This window comes from Onychomys torridus, chromosome 1 (genome assembly GCF_903995425.1).
Source record: "Onychomys torridus chromosome 1, mOncTor1.1, whole genome shotgun sequence".
NCBI lineage: Eukaryota > Metazoa > Chordata > Mammalia > Rodentia > Cricetidae > Onychomys > Onychomys torridus.
Genome location: NC_050443.1, coordinates 42,724,370 through 42,739,625, shown reverse-complemented (window position 1 = coordinate 42,739,625; position 15,256 = coordinate 42,724,370). Strand labels below are relative to the sequence as shown.

The 15,256-nt window shown below is 41.7% G+C and overlaps 5 non-coding genes across 5 annotated transcripts; all 5 read left to right on the top strand.

Moving 5' to 3' along the window:
- Positions 1-1,307: 1,307 nt before the first annotated feature.
- On the top strand, positions 1,308-1,385 carry LOC118576893. Its single transcript, XR_004944090.1, has one exon. It is a non-coding gene; the product is annotated as a small nucleolar RNA SNORD115 (small nucleolar RNA).
- Positions 1,386-4,919: 3,534 nt separating this feature from the next.
- LOC118576890 lies at positions 4,920-4,998 on the top strand. Its single transcript, XR_004944087.1, has one exon. It is a non-coding gene; the product is annotated as a small nucleolar RNA SNORD115 (small nucleolar RNA).
- Positions 4,999-6,734: 1,736 nt separating this feature from the next.
- LOC118576883 lies at positions 6,735-6,812 on the top strand. Its single transcript, XR_004944080.1, has one exon. It is a non-coding gene; the product is annotated as a small nucleolar RNA SNORD115 (small nucleolar RNA).
- Positions 6,813-9,185: 2,373 nt separating this feature from the next.
- LOC118576873 lies at positions 9,186-9,264 on the top strand. The gene has a single exon (XR_004944071.1). It is a non-coding gene; the product is annotated as a small nucleolar RNA SNORD115 (small nucleolar RNA).
- Positions 9,265-13,127: 3,863 nt separating this feature from the next.
- Positions 13,128-13,206, top strand: LOC118576874. The gene has a single exon (XR_004944072.1). It is a non-coding gene; the product is annotated as a small nucleolar RNA SNORD115 (small nucleolar RNA).
- The last annotated feature ends 2,050 nt before the right edge of the window (positions 13,207-15,256 follow it).

Here is a 15,256-nt window from a genome sequence, read left to right as displayed (position 1 = left end):
TCTCTGACATGGCAGGGCCAATGCAGGGAACCTCCCCCTCAAGAAAGCAACAAATATCTAGTGCTGCTTTTTGTCCTGACAATTGTCAACAGTCTAATGGTAACAGTAAGAACAAGTGGAAAGGTGCCTTTACTGAAACACTGAAGTTTCTAAGTCAGGAATGAAAGGATCCTAGCAGTAACTCTGTGGATGGACTCTCAGTGTATTTTAATTTCCCAGGGCCAGAGATTTACAGAGACTTGGCATGCTTTCAGATCATGGTCAGTTTTCACAGAACAGGCAATTTCATCAACGGCCCATCTCAAGGGTGAGAAAGTGGTGCCTTGTCTCATTGTAGCTTCCTCTAGGCCCAGTTAAGTGGTCTAGCTATCCCAAAACCTTGATTCGCCACATGGAGAAATCTATGATGTCCAGAGGCACATACCTAGGAGAGCGCTGTGGTCTCTCTTCAAAGCACCTTTTGTTACTGTTTACTCTTCTACAAGGTTTTAGTTGCCAGCACACTCCTCATGCCCCTGTCTCCATCGTGTCTTTCAGTGACCTGGGATTTTCTTTCAGAGCTTGAAGCAACCTGACCCACATCTGGTAAGTGGTAGAATAAACCCAAGGGCTGGGATCTCTTCAGGTCCCAAGCCTTCTTCTTCTATTGACTCTGACACACCAAGAATCTTTCACCTTTGAAACCCAGTCTCCAGAGTCTGGCCTGATTGTGGCAATATTCTGCCCCTCAGACCTTTGTTGAATGGCAGTTCCACGAACACTCTGTACTGGACAATTCCAAGATAATTGCCCAAGGTCCTCTGATCAGGGAATGCATGGGATTGCCCATAGGTGGAGACACAAGTTCTAGATCTTCTCTGGTTCATGTCTCAGGGATAGAGAAACTTACACTTGAATTTACACTCCTACCTACTTTATCTTTGGCCTCCCTTCTGGATTGGGAAAGGCAGGGAAGACATTCAAGATCACATCATTACAGAAGGCTTTTGAGCTACCTCCTTTCAAAGGGCTTTCATCGGAAATATTTGGCATATACTTAAACTCAAGGGGAAATTGGGCAACTTCTTAGGCATATGGTACACAGGTATATCTTCAACATTCCAGCGCTAAACAGTGACAACATGGCATTGCTTTCCCATGTAGCTAAGGGAATTCATTCTGCTGAATCCTTGAAGCAGCTTTGATCAGAATGGGGTGTACTTTTTGCCTCAACTTCTCATTGCCAATGCCCTCATCTGTGCAGTCTAACCTGGTAAGCTCTTTGTTTGTGTCCAAAATGCATAAGAAGATGTCCTCCTTGGGGACCTTTGTCTATTATGACAAACCTATATCATGAAGAGAGATGGTGATATAAAATCATGCTCAATAGAATGACCCTGAGGCCCAGTCTGCAGGCCATGGGAGATAGAGATGCCTCATCTCCTTGTTTCTTTTTCCAGGGTCAATTGTGTGGTCCATCTATCCCTAAACCCTGATTCCTCACCTGGGGAATCTTAAGCTGTCCAGTGTCATATACCTTGGAGAGCCCTGAGGTCTCCCTTCAAAGCACCTTGGGTGACTGCCTACTCTTGTATTAGGTTTTAGTTGCCAACACACTGCTCATATCCCTGTATCCTCTCATGTCTTTCAGTGTCCTGGGATTTTGTTTTAGAGCCTGAAGCTTCCTGGCACACTCTGTTAAGTGGAAGAACAAACCCAAGGCCTGGGATCTCTTTGGATTGTGAGCCTACCCCTTCTAAAGTCTCTGACACCCCAAGAATCTTTCCCCTATAGAAGCACAGCCTTCAGGTTCTGGCCTGATGGTGGCAATATTCTACCACTCAGTCCTTTCTGTCCAGAATTACATTTCTAAATGCATACCCTGTCTTGCACAATTCTAAGTAATTTGGCCAGGAGACGCTGATCAGGTCTTCAGCAGAATGCCAATAGGTCGAATCTGTGGGCTCAGAGCTTCTCTGGTTCATGCCACGGGTATAGAGAAACTTACACTTCACATTTTTCCCTGCCTAGTTTTGACCTTGGGCCTCCCATCCTGATTGGAATTGGCAGGGGAATACCTTAAATGTCACATTGTCATAGAAGGCTTGAGAGGCACACCCTTGCTCAGAGGGCTTTATGAGGAGCCATCTAGCATAACCTTAACATTATGCTGCACCCTGCCCACTTCTTACACACATTGGGCAGAAGGACATTTTGACCATTCTATTGCTTGACAATGCCACCAAGGTATTTCCTACCCATGTGACTTAGTGACCCCACTTGATAGACCTCCCATGTGAAAGGCCACAGGAGCCAATATGGGATTGTGTATCTGGGCAGGTGTTCTCTTCCTAGTCTAAAGGCCATGAGACCTGATTCTATTCATAATCTTCAGACAGTAGTTTTTTGCAATGAACTTCTGTTCAATATAATCTATAAAGACATAAGCACACACTTTTTGGGCTTAGAAAGAAGTCAGAGAAACATCACACATTACAATAGCCACAAATAATATAAAATACCTAGTTATAACACTAACTAAACAAGTGAAGGAACTTTTTCATAAGAACTGTAAATCTGTAAGGAAAGAAATTGAAGAAAGTATCAGCAAATGGAAAAAATGGAAAGATATCCCATGCTCATGCATAGGTAGAATTAACAGTGAAAATGGCAATCTTACCAAAAGCAATCTACAGTTTCAATGCAATTCCCATCAAAATCCCAACACAATTCTTTACAGACTTGGAAAGAAAAATACTCAACTTCATATGGACAAACAAAAGACCCAGGATAGTTAAAAGTATCCTGTATAATAAAGCAACCACTGGAGGTATCACCACCCATGACTTCAAGCTCTATTATAAAGCTATAGTAATAAAAACAGCTTGGTACTGATATCAAATCCAACATCTGGACCATTGGAATCCAATTGAATACAATGACATTAATCCACGCACATATGAACACCTCTATTTTGACAAAGAAGCCAAAACAATACAAAGCAAATAGAAATTATCTTCAACAAATGGTACTGGCATAACTAGATTTCAATATGTAAAAGATTATAAATAGATCCATATCTTTCATCACGCACAAAACTCAAGTTGAGGTGGATTAAAGCCCTCAATGTAAGTCCACTTTGCACTAAACTTAATAAAAGAGAAAGTAGGATGTACACTTGAGCACATTTGCACAGAAGATAACTTCCTAAATATAACACCAGCAGCACAGACACTGAGCACAATTAATAAAAGGAAGTTTTTGAAACTGAGAAGCTTTTGTAGGGCAAACAACATGGTTAAAAAGACAAAAAGACAACCTACAAAATTTGAAAAGACCTTCCCCAACCCCACATCTGACAGAGGACTGATCTCCAAAGTTTATAAAAAACTCAAGAAGCTAGACATCAAAATACTGTACAATCTAATTAAAAAATGGGCTAAAGAGCTTAACAGAGAATTTTCAAAAGATGAATCACAAATGGCTGAAAGACATTTAAAGAAATGCTCAACATCCTTTATCATCAGAGAAATGCAAATCAAAATGACTCTTAGATACTACCTTTCACCTGTCAGAATGGAAATGATCACAAACAGTAATGACAGTCAATTTTGGAGAAGATGCAGAGTAAATGAACACTCCTCCACTGTTGGTGGGAATGCAAACTTGTACAACCACTGTGGAAATCAGTATGGAGGTTTCTCAGAAAATTGGGAATTGATCTACCTCAAGACTTAGCTATACTACTCTTGGACATATACCCAAGGCATGTCCAATCATACCACAAAGATACATGCTCAATTATGTTCACAGCAGCACTATTTGTAATAGCCAGAACCTGGAGACAACCTAGATGCCTGTCAACTAAAGAATGGATTAGGAAAATGTGGTACATATACATAATAAAGTACTCCTCAGCATAGAAAAACAATGACAGCATGAAATTTGCAGGCAAATTGATGGATCTAGAAAAAAATCATCCTGAGTGAGGTAACACAAACCCAGAAGGACAAACATGGTATGTACCCATTCATAAGTAGATTATAGATATAAAGCAGAGAACAATCAAACTGCAACCCACAGATCCAGGAAGACTATATAGCAGGGGGGATCGTAGGATGACTGACTTACAATAAGTTTTGGGTTTACTCAATTACTTTCCAAGCCTGAATTAAACATTTCACTATTACAATAAAAATTTATGTTGTATCAAGCTGATAATAGAAAAATACATTATTTTTTTTTAAAAAAAGAACACACTTTGCTGAACACTGTGATGTATAATTTCCCCCAGGTTGTAGAGCAAGTAAGTGATACAGGCTATTGAGCAAAAATTAGACCCCTGGGAGCATGTAGCAATTTGTCTGTGAGTTTCAGACTTTATATAGATAGTGCACTGATGTGGAGACTTGATGACAGGTCTCTGACTTGGTGAGGCCAATGCAGGAATTATAAGAGAAATATATTTAACTAATTATGCATAGTGTTAAGACAGTTGTCATCAGTCTAATGCTAACAGTCATAGCATGAGAGGATAGGTGCCTTTACTGAAATCCTGATGTTAAAATTTAGGCAGGAATGAAAGGAACCTACCACTAACTTTGTTGCAGGACTCACTGTGTATTTGATTTTTGAAGGACCAGAGATTTACTGATCATTGGCATGCCTTCACACCATGGTCATATGTCACAGATCATGCAGTGTCATCAAAAGCCCAACTCAAGAGTGTCCTGACATACTTTCCTTTCTTCTTCCACAACAGATGCTCCTATGAAGGAGAGAATCTATTACATAGGATCATTTGAAGCTAATTTGTCCAGAATTGGCTGTACTTTGGGCCTTAAATTCTCATGGCCAACACCTACATGAGTGCCTGCAGCCCTGGTAAGCAATGTTGGTTGTTTAACAAAGCCATGTGTAGCTGTGCTAACTGGAGACCTGGGTCTATGATGACAAACTTATGTCATCAAGAGAGATGGTGATATAAAAGTCATGTTCCAAAGAGTGATTGTGAAGCCCAGGCTAAAGAGGAGCAGAGAAAGTAGTGTCTCATCTCTTTGTGGCTTCCTTGAGGGCAATCAGAGGCCCTGCTCTCCCTAAGCACTACTGCCCCACTTGTGGTATCCTATGCTCTCCAATTGCAAATACCTAGCAGAGCCTTGTGGGCTTTATTCAAAGCACCATTTGGGACTCTCTCGCTTGTGCAAGGCTTTAGTTTCTAACACAGTGCTTATGTCCCTGTCTCCTCTCTTACCTTTCAGTTTCCTGGGATTTTGTTTCATAGCACGAAGCATACTGGCATATTGCAGGTAAATGTAAGAATAAGCTTAAAGGGTGAGAACTATATGGGTCCTTTGCCTTCCCTTTGTAAAACCTCTGATACCCCAAGAAACTTTGAACTCAGAAGCTCAGCCTCCAGGCTCTGGCCTGATTGTGGCAATATTTTACCACTCAGGCTTTTGGGTGCAGAATGACAATTCCCAATGCACACCCTATCCTGCTCAGTTCCAAAGGAATCAGACGGGAGCCGCTGTTCAAGGACTGCCGGAGAATGCTTATAGGTGGAGTCAGGGGGCTCAGAGCTTCTCTGGTTCATGCCAAAGGTATAGAAAAACTTATACTTCAATTTTCTTCTCTGCTTAGTTTTATCTTTGGGCCTGCCATCCTGATTAGAATGGGCAGGGGACAAAATTCAAAGTCATATTGTCTCAGAAGGCTTGAGGGCCAAATCCTTGCTGAAAGGACTTTCATGTGGGCCCATCTGGCATACACTACACTCAGGGTGCACTCTGGCAACTTGTTGGGCATATTCGGCAGAGGGACTTCTTTTATGTTCTGCTGCTGGACTATGACACCAAGGTATTTCTTTCCCATGTGACTTACTGTCCCCACTTTAATGTCCTCCCATCACACACACCACAGGATGCAATACGGGTTTTTGTGTCTGGGCACACATTCTCACCCTGGCCTCAAGGCTATGAGTCTTGATTCTTTTCAGACTCTCTCAAAAGTAGTTTTTTTGCAATAAAATTCTGCTTCATGTATATTCAACAAAGTTTAAGAACACATCTTTATGAACACAGGTTTGTCAAATTTCCCCTGGGGTGTGGAGCAGGAGAGAGATATGGGCTGGTGAGCAGCAAATGACACCCTTGGGAGAATGGATTTTTATGTAGGAATTTGTTTGAGTCTAGGCTTATATAAATAGTGTTTTAACATGGAGAATGGATAACAGGTATCTGACTTGGTGGGGCCAATGCAGGAATCATAAGGAAAATTATTTAACTGGCCCTGCATAGTGCCATGACAATTTTCATCTGTCTAATGGTAACAGTCAGAGCAGGAGGGGAAAGGTGCTTTATTGAAACACAGAAGACAAAATATTGGCAAGCATGAAAGGTATCTATCACTTATTGTGCTGCAGGACACACTATATATTTGATTTTCGAAGGGCCAGAAATTTACTGATGTTTGTTATGCTTTCAGACCATGGTCACAACCCACCAACCATGAAGTGTCATCAAAGACCCATCTCAAGTGTGCCCTGACATACTCTTTTTTCTCCCAACTCAACAGGTGCCCTTTAGAAGAAGAGAATCCTTTCAGCAGGATCATTTGAAGCAGAAATGAGCAGAATGGGATATTCTTTAGGCCTAAACTTCTCATAGCCATGGCCCTCATCAGCTTTGGAAGCCCTGGTAAGCAATGTTGGTTGTTATTCCAAATGTATGAATATCTGTGCTCTCTGAAGACCTGGGTCTATGATGTCAAACCTATGACATGGAGAGATATGGTGACATAAAAATCATGCTCAGTAGAATGCACTGAGGCCCAGGCTGCAGGGCAGGGCTGAAAGAGGTGCCTTATCTCTTTATGGCTTCCATGAGACCCAGTTCAGAGGTCTTGCTATCCCTTAGCCCTGATTTCCCACTGGGGAATCCTATGCTGTCCAGTAGCACATACCTGGGAGATCCCTGAGGCCTCCCTTCAAAATCACCTTGTGTGAATCTCTACCCTTGTAAAAGGTTTAGTTGCCAACACACTATTCATGTCCCTGTCTCCTCTCATGTCTTTCAGTGACTTGTAAATTTGTTTCAGAGCCTGAAGCATCCTGGCACATCTCAGGTAAGGGAGCAATAATCCTAAACACTAGGATCTGTAAGTGTTTTGTGCCTTCCAGTTCTACAGTTGTTGACACTCCAAAACACTACTACTGTACTAGCCCAGCCTCAAACTCTGGCCTGATTGTGGCAATATTCTACCCCTCAGGCCTGAGTACAGAATGACAATTCCATGGATACCCTGCCCTGGAAAATTCGAAGGGAAATGGACAGGAGCCACTGATAAGGGAATGCAGGGGAATGCCCATATTTGGCGTCAGGGGGCTCAGAACATCTCTGGTTCATTCCACAATTAAAAATTCACTTCACTTTTCTTGCTTGCCTAGTTTTATCCTTGGACCTGACATCCTGATTGGAATGGGTGAGGGACAACCTTCAAGATCACATTATGACACAAGTCTTGAGTGCCAAATCCTTTCTGAAAAAGCTTTCATCAGGAATCTTCTGGCATAACCTTAAAATAATGGTGCATCCTGGTCACTGATGGGCTCATTTGGCTTAAGGATATTTAAAATATTTTATTGCTTGTTAGTGCCACCAAGGTATTCCCTCCCATGTGACTTAGTGACCTTTGTTGATTGAACTACCATCTGAAAGGCCACAGGAGCTAATATGGGATTATGTATCTAGGCAGGTATTCTCTTCATGGTCTCAAGGACATGAGACCTGATTGTTTTCCGACTCCCTCAACAGTAGGTTTTTGCCATGGATTTCTGTTTCATGTGTATTCCATAAGCTGTAGGAACATTCTTTGCTGAACACTGTGATGTGAAATTTCCCCTGGGGTGTAGAGCAGGCAAGTGATACCAGCTGGCAAGTAGTAAATGACACCATTGGGAAAATGGATTTTTATGTGGGGATTTGTCTATGAGTCTAGGCCTTATAAATAATGCTCTAATATGGAGAATGGATGACAGGTCTCTGACTTGGTGGGACCAATGAAGGAATCATAAGGAAAAATATTTAACAGGCAATGCATAGTGTCATGACAGTTGTCATTAGTCTAATGGGAAGGGGAAGACCTTCATGTTCACATTGTGACTGAAGGCTTTGAGAGCCATATCATTGCTGTAAGTCCTTCAGGAAGGGCCATGTGACACACCCTAGAGCTCATGGTAAACTCAGGCCACTTCTTGAGTATATTTGAAATAGGGACATCTCAAACATTCAACTACTGGACAGGGCCACCAACGAATTCCCTTCCCCTGTGACTTAATGTCCTTCCTTGATTGACCTCACATCCATAAATCCACAAAAGCTGAGGTGGGATTGTGTTTCAGGGCAGGCATTATCTTCCTGGCCTAAAGGAATGAGTCCTGTTTGTTTTCAGACCGTCTCAAGAGTAGGCATTCTCAATTAATTTAGCTCTGAGCATATCCTACAAAACTGTAACTACACACTTCTGTGACCATGTGATGTGGAATTTCCCATGGGTGTAGAACAGGCAAGTGACACAGGCTAGAGAGCATCAAATGATGCCATGGGAGAGTGGGTTATTTATGGAGCTATTTGTGGTTCTCCACCTTTATATACATAGTGCTCTACAATGGAGAACTCATGACAGATCTCTGACTTGGTGGGGCCTAGGCAGGAATCACAAAGAAAAAAGATTTAACTGGTCCTGCAAAGTGTCTTGACAATTGTCAAGAGTCTAATGCTAACAGTCAGAGCATGAGGGGAACGGTGCCTTTACTGAAACATTGAAGTTAAATTTAGGGCAGGCGAGAAAGAAGCCTATCCATTCCTGTGTGGCAGGACTCACTGTGTATTGGATATTCCAAGGGCCAGAGATTGACTCATCCTTGATAGGCATTCATAGCATGGTCACACCCTGCAGACTGTGCAGTGTCACCAATGGCTCATCTCAATAGTGTCCTGACATCCTCTCCTTTCCTTTTCTGCAAAAGGTGCCCTTATGAAGTAGAAACCTCATTCTGCTGGATGCCTCAAAACAGATTGCACCAGACTGAGATGTCCTTTCAGCCTAAACTTCTCATGGCCAATGCCCTCATCAGTGCTGGCAGCCCTGGGAATTAATTTTGTTTTTATCACAAACACATGTCTAACTATGCTCTCTGGAGACCTGGGTCTATGATTATAAACCCAAGTCATGACTAGAGATGATGACCTAAAAATCATGCTCAATAGGATTACACTGAGGCCCAGGCTGAAGAGTAGGGGAGAAAGAAGTGCCTCATGTCCTTGTGGCTTCTTTGAGGCCCCATTCATAGGCCCTGCTCTCCCTAAGTCCTGTTTCCCCTCCTGGGGAATCCTATGCTATCCAGGGGCACATGTCTAGTAGAACCCTTAGGGCTCCATTCAAAAGCCCCTTGTGTGACTCTTTAAAGTTTTGCAAGGTTTTAGCAGCGAACACACTGCTCATGTTGCTGTCACCTCTGCTGTCTTTCAGTGAACTGAGATACCCACAGAGAGCCCACAGAGTCCTGATACATTTCAGATAATTGGAAAGATCAGCCCAAATGCCAGGATCTCTAAAGTTCTTGAGCCTTCATCTTCTAAGTCCTCTAACATGCCAAGAACCTTTCCTCATTAGACGCATGGCCTGCAGGCTCTGGCCTGATTGTGGCAATCTTCTGGCCATCAGGCCTATGGGTGCAGAATGGAAATCCCAAACACATACCCTGTCCTGGACAATTCCTTGGAATTGTCCAGGAGTCATTGATTAGGCAATGCAGGGATTACCCATAGGTGGAATGAGAAAGTTCAGAGCTTCTCTGATTCACAGCACAGGGATGGTTAAACTTATACTTCAGTTACTTCCCCACCTACTTATTTATTTATTCATTCATTTATTTATTTATTTATTTATTTACTTATCTATCTATTATCAACTTTATACCATATAAATTCTTATCATAATAGTGAAATGTTTCAATAATGCTTGCTCACAAATTGAGTAAACCCAAAACTTATTATAAACAACAGTCATTCTAGGGTCCCCCCTTCTATATAAATAGCTTCCATGGTTATATTGGTTATCATCTGATTGTTCTTTACTTTATATCTAGAATCCACTTATGAGTGAGAACATACCATGTTTGTGATTTGGGGTTTGGGTTACCTCACTCAGGATGATTTTTTTCTAGTTTTGACCATTTGCCAGCAAATTTCAGGCTGTCATTGTTTTTCTCTGTTGAGAAGTACTCCATTGTATACATGCACCACATTTTCTTAATCCATTCTTCAGTTGACGAGCACCTAGGTTGCTTCAAGGTTCTGGGTATTACAAATATTGCTGCTATGAACATAGTTGAGCATGTATCTTTGTGGTATGATTGAGCATTCCTTGGGTATATGCCCAAGAGTGGTATGTTTGTGTCTTGAGGTAGCTCAATTTCCAATTTTCTGAGAAACTGCCATACTGATTTCTATAGTGGTTGTCCAAATTTGCACTCCCACCAACAGTAGAGGAGTGTTCCCTTTGTTCAGCATCCTCTCCAACATTGACTGTCATTAGAGTTTTTGATCATAGCCCTTCAGAGAGATGGAAGTTTGTATCTCAGTGTCTTTTTGATTTGCATTTTTCTGATGATTAAGCATATTGGACATTTCTTTAAATGTCTTTCAGCCATTTCTGATTGTTCTTTTGTGAATTATCTGTTTAGCTCTTTGGCAAATTTTTACTTGGATTGTTCAGTATTTTGATGTCTAGTTTCTTGAGTTTTTTATATACTTTGGAGATCAGTCCTCTGTCAGATGTGGGGTTGGTGAAGATATTTTTCCATTCTATAGGTTGTCTTTTTGTCTTATTGACTGTGTCTTTGGCCTGCAAGTGTTTCTCAGTTTCAAGAGGTCCTATTTATTAATTGTTGTTCTCTGTGTCTGTGCTATTGGTATTATATTTAGGGATGTGATCTCTGGTGTCAATGTGTTCAAGAATACTTCCTACTTTCTCTTCTGTTAAGTTCAGTGTAACTGGATTTATGTTGAGGTCTTTGATCCACTTGGACTTGATTTCTGGGCATTGTCACTGATATGCTTCTATTTGTAATCTTTTTCAAATTGACATCCAGTTATGCCAACACCATCGTGGAAGATTCTTTTTTCTATTGTATACTTTATGCTTCCTTGTCAAAAATCAAGTGTTCATATGTGCCTGGATTAATTTCAGGGTCTTCAATTAGATTCCATTTGTCTGGGTGATGGTTTTTATACCAGTCCCGAGCTGTTTTTATTACTCTAGCCTATAGTAGAGGTTGGGGTCAGTGACGATGATGCCTCCAGAGGTTGCTTTATTATACAGTAACCTTTTAGCTCTCCTGGTTCTTTTCTTTTTCTACATGAAGTTGAGTATTTTTCTTTCCAAGTCTGTGAAGAATTTTAATGGGATTTGATGGGGTTTTCATTGAATCTGTAGATTGCTTTTGGTAATATTGCCATTTTTACTATGTTAATCCTACCTATGCACCAGAAAGGGAGATCATTCCATTTTGTGATATATTCTCCAATTTCTTTTTTTTTAGAGATTTAAAGTTCTCATCCAAAATGTCCTTCACTTGTCTAGTAAGTGTTATAACAAGGTATATTTTTTTATTTGTGCCTATTGTAAAGGGGGATGATTCTCTGACTTTTTTCTCAGCCCTTTTATCATTTGTGTATAGGAGAGCTACTGATTTTTTTGAGTTGATCTTATATCCTTCCCCTTTACTAAAGGAGTTTATCAGCTGTAGGTGTTCCATGTGTAAAGACATTCAAATGCCGGTCAGGGAAACCAAGGCATTCCCAAGCCCTGTTACTTAAAGAACCCACTTGATTGAACTCCTGTGGTGGTATTGTTTCCCAAAACATTGTGCACCCAAATAAAATTTTCTGTGGTCAGAGAACAGACAGCCACTAAATACAGAGGCTACAAAGTGGTAGCACTCATGCCTTTAATCCTAGCATTCCAGAGTCAGAAATTTGTCTGGATCTCTGTGAGTTCAAGGCCAATAGGTTACAGCCAAGCATAGTGACACATCCCTTTAATCCCAGATAGTGAGCCTTTAATCCATGTAAGTGATGGCAGAATTCGGAAAGACATATAAGGCTTGAAGACCAGAAACTAGAAGCATTTTGGCTGGTTAAGCATTTGGCTGGTTAAACTTTTAGACTTTGGGGCAGCAGTTCAGCTGACACCCATTTGGATGAGGACTGAGAAGTTTGCAGTCTGAGGAACCTAGACCAGCTCAGGAACTGGCAAGTTGAGGAAGCTGTGGCTTGTTCTGCTTCTCTGATATTCCAGCATTAACCCCAATACCTGGATGCAGGTTTGTTTTCATTAATAAGAACTTTTAAGATTCATAATACAAACTCCTATACATCAGGCTACAGGAGCCAAGGTGGGATTTTGTTTCAGGGCAGGCATTCTCTTCCTGGCATCAAGGCCATGAGTAGTGTTTGTTTTCAGACTCTCTTAAGAATAGGCATTCTCAATGAATTTCTGCTCCTTTTATATCCTACAAAGCTGGTCAAACACACTTCTGTGACCACTGTTATGTAGATTTTTTCATGGGTGTAGAGCAGGAAAGTGACACAGGCTGGAGAGCAACAAATGACTGCCCTTGGACAATTGATTATTAATGGGGCTATTTGTCTGTGGGTCTCAGGCTTTATATACATAGTACTCTACAATGGAAAACTCATGACTAGTCTGTTACTTAGTGGGGCCTAGGCAGAAATCACAAGGAATCATGCTTAGTTCTTGACAATTGTCAAGAGTATAATGATAACAGTCAGAGCATGAGGGGAAAGGTGCCTTTATTGAAACATTGAAATTAAAATTAGGGCAGGCGAGAAAGGAGCCTGTTCATTCCTATGTGGCAGGACTCACTGTGTACTGGATTTCCCAAGGGCCAGAGATTGACTCATCCTTGATAGGCATTCATAGCATGGTCACACCCCACAGACTGTGCAGTGTCATCAATGGCTCATTTCAATAATTCCCTGGGATTCTCTCCTTTTTTCTTCCCCAAAACATGCCCTAATGAAGAAGATATTTCACTTTACTGCTCTCCTCCCTGAAGACCTGTGTCTATGATGACAACCCTATGTCATGAAGAGAGATGATGACATAAAAATCATGCTCAATAGAATGACACTGAGACCCATGCCGCAGGACAGGGGAGAAAGAGGTGCCTCATCTGCTTCTTGCTTCCTTGAGGCCCATTTGAGAGGTCCCTCTATTCCTAAGCCCTGATTCTCCACCTGGAAAATCCTATGCTGTCTAGGGGCACATACCTAGGAGAGCCATGAGGCCTCCCATCAAAGCACCTTGTTTGACTCTCTACTCTTATACAAGGTTTGAATTGCAACATTTGCTCATGTCCCTGTCTCCTCTCATGTCTTTCAGTGACCTGGGATTTTGTTTCAGAGCCTGAAGCATCCTGGCACACTTCCAGTAAGTGGAATAATAAGCTCAAAGTCTGTGAATAGCTACAGGTCCTGAGCCTTGTCCTTCTCAAGACCATGACACCCCAAGAATCTTTCCCCTTTAGAAGCACAGCCTCCAAGATCTGGCCTGATTGTGGCAATATTCTACTGCTCAGGCCTTTGGATACAGAATGGCAATTCCATGCACACCCTGTTCTGGAAAATCCCAAGGGAATTGGACAGGAGCCACTGATCAGAGAATGCAGGGGAATGCCGATAAGTGGAGTTACGGGGCTCAGAGCTTCTCTTGTTCATGCCACAGGCATAGAAAAACTTACACTTCACTTTTCTTCCTTACATTGTTTTATCCTTGGGCCTCCCATTCTGATTGGAAAGGACAGGGGAAGACCTTCAAGGTCACATTGTAACAGAAGGCTTGAGAGCCACATCCTTGCTGAAAGGGCTCTCCTAAAGAGCCATCTAACATAACCTTATCATCATGCTGCTCCCTGGACACTTCTTGGCCACTTCGGGCAGAAGGACAGTTTGAACATTTTATTGCACAACAGTGCCACCAAGGTATTTCCTACACATGTGACTTGATTGACATCCCATCTGAAAGCCCACAGGGGCCAATACAGGATTGTGTATCTGGGCAGGCATTCTCTTCATGGTCCCAAGGCCATGAGCCTTGATTATTGTCAAACTCTCTCAATAGTAGGTTTTTGCAATGAATTTCTGTTTCATGAATATTCTATAAAGTTGTAGGAACACACATTGCTGAATGCTGTGATGTGGAATTTCACCCTTGATGTAGAGCAGGCAAATGATACAGGCTAGCAAGTAACAAATGACACCTTTGGAAAAATGAATTTATATGTAGCAATTTGTCTCTGAGTTTCAGCCTTTATATAGATAGTGCTCTAACATGGAGAATTGATGACAGGTCTCTGACTTGGTGGGGCCAATGCAGGAATTACAAGAAATTATATTTAACTAGTTACACATAAAGTTGGGACAGTTGTCCTTGGTTAATGCTAACAGACAGAGCATGAGAGGAAAAGGTGCCTTTACTGAACCCCTGAAGTTAAAATTTGGACAGGCACAAAATGTTCCTACCACTTAGTGTGTGGCAGGACTCAGTGTGTATTTTATTTTGGAAAGGTCAGTTATTTACTGATTTTTGGCATGCCATCACACCATGGTTGTAGCATGAATCTTAAAAAGTCTTATTAATAAAATCAAACCCGAGGCCAGTTATTGGGGTGAATGCTGGAAGATTAGAGAAGCAGAACAAGCCACAGCTACCTCACCTCGCCAGTTCCTTAGCTGGTCTTGTTTCTTCAGACTGGATGCCCCTGAGTCCTCATCCAGAATGGATCTCAGCTGAACTGTGCTGTTCTAAAACCTAAAACTATAACCAGCCAAATGCTTAACCAGCCAAATGCTGCTAGTTTCTGGTCTTCATGCCTTATATAATCTTTCTACTTTCTACCATCACTCCCTGGGATTAAAGACTTGATTTATGGGATTAAAGGCATGTGTCACAGTGCCTGGCTGTTTCTAATGTGGCCTTGAACTCAAAGCTCCAGAGGTATTTCTGTCTCTGAAATGCTAGGACTAAAGGCTTTTGCTACCACTGCCTATCCCCATGTTTAATATTGTGGCTGTCCTGTTCTCTGACCCCATATAATTTTATTTCAGGGAACACACAATATTTTGGTAAACACAATACCACCACACATGGTCATAACCCCCAGACCATGCAGTGTCTTCAAAGGTCCATC